The sequence below is a fragment of the Asparagus officinalis genome, chromosome 3 (assembly GCF_001876935.1).
Source record: "Asparagus officinalis chromosome 3, Aspof.V1, whole genome shotgun sequence".
NCBI lineage: Eukaryota > Viridiplantae > Streptophyta > Magnoliopsida > Asparagales > Asparagaceae > Asparagus > Asparagus officinalis.
The window spans coordinates 1,749,614-1,754,023 of NC_033796.1; the positions used below are offsets into that span (position 1 = coordinate 1,749,614).

General features: G+C 36.5%; 1 long non-coding RNA gene across 1 annotated transcript; it reads right to left on the reverse strand.

Annotated features, from left to right (window-relative positions):
• On the reverse strand, positions 1,976 to 4,410 carry LOC109832603. The gene is made up of 6 exons (XR_002244804.1): positions 4,326 to 4,410; positions 4,122 to 4,235; positions 3,938 to 4,006; positions 3,720 to 3,833; positions 2,656 to 2,699; positions 1,976 to 2,472 (listed from the first exon to the last, which is right to left on the reverse strand). It is a non-coding gene; the product is annotated as an uncharacterized LOC109832603 (long non-coding RNA).

The window sequence follows — 4,410 nt, forward strand, 5'->3', positions numbered from 1 at the left end:
CACAAACATAACGCGAATTTTTAATCTAGGGTTTAGTTTATTAGTTGTGGTTAGAGGGAGGTTTGGGTTTCGGGTTGTCTATATTATTTTGATTAGTATTCATATTATGATTAGGAGTTGTTATTAATGAAGGTAATAGACTCATTCGTCTTTCACAAGACCCAATAACAACGGTATTAGAGCCAAATCAGTAAAGGGAGTAGAAAACCGTTACCCCATCTCACATCATTACTCTAATATTTGTGGTAACTCGATGAAGGTTTTTAAAACCGTCGTTATTTTACACACATTAATGACGGTCAAATGGTCCATTCACTAATTTTGGTCATTAAAGACCTGATTTCTTGTAGTGTGACTCTCTCGGCTACAATATACTCAATCTGGCAGGAGAGGAATGTCAGAATTTTGAATGATAATATACCTATTCATATGAAAGATACACTAGAGAGGTTGTAATTTTGGTTACTTGTTTACCAGAAAATTCTGGTATTTTGATGTACTGCACAATTTCATATTTGAAAAAATGAATAAAGTTTATTTCATTGACAAAAAAAGAAATAAACAAAAAAAAACACGAGTTGAATGGTTTCAAAACTATTTTGCATGATCTAAGGGGATCACAACCCCACTAAGGAGCGATTTTAGGGGTTAGTTACACCCTAAAACCCTTATAAATAGCTAGAAACTCAACTGACGAGATCTTCGGCTAGAACGTTTGGGGGATTGGCATTTTATCATCTCTTGGAGCATTTCGGCTAGAGCTTTTGAGAGATCTTTAGGCAACAGAGGGCTTGCAGACTTCAGATCTTGGAGAGCTTTGAGCATCATTTGGATCGGATCTTTGGAGCTTTGGTTTTGGCTTGAAAACCGATTTTGATTAAATAAAAAAAGGATTAATCTCATTTTTAAATTAACTCTTTTATAGAGTTTTAAACTCGCTAAGAGTTATTAACTCGTTAATAGTTTTAAACTTGTCTCACAAGTTCTCCTCAATGTCAATTCAAGAGAAATAGACAGTGTTCCACGAGTCGAAGCGATCAGATCATCAACTGGATACAAGAATCAAACTTCCATCGACACAAATAAGAACCCAGGTTTAAAAAAAAGGGAAGGATCTCCGTCGATTCCTTCTTTCTTTTGTAAATCGGGAAACTATAGAAGAGTTATAATTTCTTTTTCTAAATTAGTTAGAGAGATTGCAAAGAGAGATTGTATTCATTCTTTTTCTAAGTCAGTTAGAGAGATAAATACATAATTTTATTCTCATTTCTTCTTTAATTTTCCCACAAACAGTAATCAATATAGAAAAGTATGAATCATCTGAATCATCACCACCTTTTGAGACATTCACCTTGTTGGCCTTCGGCCCCTTCTTCTTGCTATTCTCTTTCTCTTTGAGCTTTGGGCAATCTATCTTCCAATGTCATTGTTCTCTGTAAAAGATACACTAGTTCTTCAAAATCTGGTAGTGGCCTCTAAACTATGACCTACCTCGATTACCATCTCTTGGATACGGACTCCTTCATCTCGTCGACAAGGCCTCTCTTGAATTGCTAGCTCTGGAAGACTCTTTATCCTTTCTCCTCAAGTCAAAATTCGTCAACACGTTAGTCACTTCACTATAGGTGATGGAAGATCTACCGTTCAATAAAGTGAGCACAAATGTATCATACTCCTCATCGGGTAAGGAGCCTAACAAAATAATCGCATTATACTCATCCGATATCTTCTCACCCACATTCGCCAAGTCCGACAATAACTTTGCGTAGTTGTTCACATGATTTGCAAGTGAGGTACTCCTGGATATCTGAAATCTGAACAATTTTGTAGTAAGTGCAACTAGTTCTCAACACTCTTCGTAAGATACTTGCTGTTGAGAATCTCTCACATCTTCATATTGAGGAAATACCAAAGCCAAACAAAAGCCTGAGATAAGTTGGCAGAGAATTTATTTTCTACTAAATGAAGCTCTGATGCCTCCAGTATATGTACATAGTACATATGTATATACCCGATAATTGGGTAAGCATTGTTTGCTACGGGTATAAGTAATAGGGCTACCTACATCCTTCACAGTTCTAAATTGATTAACTAGACAATGTATGGATGATATATTCAAAGAATCAACTTGTCTGTTTTTAAACTTCTCTTTATTAACTGGATCAACACTGAAAATAAGTAAAAACAATTCAATTAGTGTAAATAAACACATGGATTTTTCATTCAAGATAGTTGTAATTTGGATTTAGTCCATGAGCTAAAATGATAAACAAAGACAATGGTGCATCAAAGGTAGGAGTACATCAAAGGTAATGTCGACATTTTAAGATCTAGGAAACAGTATGGCTCGGAATGTGGTTAGTAAATTTTACACCACAAGCAACATACTAAAGAGTCACTTACTTCTAGTACAACATCAGGGTTAATGTCTGAAAGAGTCTGAACAACAGAATCTGTCTTGGTCATGCCAGCCTACAATAAGGAACAATTTTGTGACTAAGAGTATTCCATCAAGAAAGAAACTATAGCAAATAGGAATGAATAATTTCTAACATTAATAAGTGAAATTGAAAATCTAAAGAACAAAGAATATGTGAAAGCTGACCATTTACAAAGCAAAGAAGGAAAAACTTATGTGAGGAAAGATAAACTTACCTGGTCTGAACGAAAGAAAAGCCTATTCATGTTCGCCAACTCCACTGTGTCATATTTCCAATTTTATATTGCCAATAGAATGAGAATAAAATTAAACACTGTTAGCGTCAAGTTTCTAAAGCAGACAAGTTAAATATATAAAAGCATGTAAAGCTTGAAATTATATACCTACGCACACTTAGGTACCTGCATATACAATTCTCAAAGACTCATTCATATTGAGAGCCATAACATTTCATCTCTAGAAAAATATAAATCTTGGCATCCTAATTCACAGACCACTTCCAATGGCGTGTATCCATAGAGATTAATCTTTAAAATGATATACTAATTTGCGTGTGTGTGCATGTGTCCATATATATGAATGAAAACAACTGCTCATATTTGAGAAATATCATTCCATAGGTGGCTAAAATATTAATCTCAGTTTCCCCGTTTGACCACAATTAGGCACGCATCATAGAGATTACTTCTTCCCGGCATGCTCCTCCCAATCCATCAGGAGCGTTGTATCTCAAATGTTCAAAATACATCTTTTCCACAATAAAGTGAGACGAATAACCATTGCACCCCAGGTATTCAGCATATCATAGTACATAATGTGCATAAAATTTTCATGCCACTAAAGAAATAATCAAATATGCAATTAATGTGTAAAAAAAGTCTTTAATAGTAAAAAGTACCTAACTTCTCCAATCATAGAAGTTAACGAACTCCGGCAAATTGAGATGTCATGCCTGGGGTTTTTCCTGTAGTGAAAAAGATGCCTTTTCTTGGCATATTGATCTAAACCCCATACTGTGCTACTTGCCATTGTCAAAACACTATACCTGCCTACGACCTAAAATTAAATGCTTTCCGGTCTAAACACGACACAAAAAATTTCTGGGAATTTTTGATGTGGTTGCTAGACCATTATTGTACATTGACCCACCAAGTAAAACTGCAAAAATACTACTATACAATCGTATACAGAGAGGGAGAGAAAAAAATCCCCAGTGAAGTGTGTATGTACTGCAACTGCAAGTGAGTAAGAATGAAGAAACAGGGAGACAAATACGCACTACTATCGCGACCGAGAAATCTCGTATCCTTTCATAGTTCTGCACAATACCCATTCGTTGAAGTGCCATTAGTCTACTATAGGGGTTGCTATCCACCTCCTCGGCACTCATATCCTGCACCCTCCAACATAACATTTAAGATTAACCATCATGCACAATTAACATTAGGAATAAGGAAAATAATAAGACAATTTAAAGTTTGTATACAAAGTAAAGACCTTGACTTTCGATCGCCGGGCGGACCCCGATTTCGACATGCTCATGATTTTATGTACTCTTTGTTGCAACTGCAGAATTCAATTACAAATTGAAACAAAATCCCAAACAAACATCAGGTTAGGTTAAAATTTTCAAAAAAAAGACAGAATTGGAGGGCTGAGATCTATGAATTGACAAGTGAACCTTGTTGATGGAATCATTTTGATCGGGATTGGGTACAGATCGCTTGAGGGTTTCAAGATCTTGGAGAAGCGATCTCAGTTATTCCTCCATTGGTCGCTCCCTCTAACGGAGTGCCTGGATTCGGTCTCAGATTTCTTGGGTAAATAAAAGTAGGGTAAACTATAGGGGTACCTGAGCGCAATTACACCTAACAAAAACTGCTACCTGAGTTTTACTGTCGAGCCTGGGGTGACGATGGGCTGGGGCGGTGATGTGGCGGTGCTGGGGCGACGCCGGCGCTGGGGCGGTG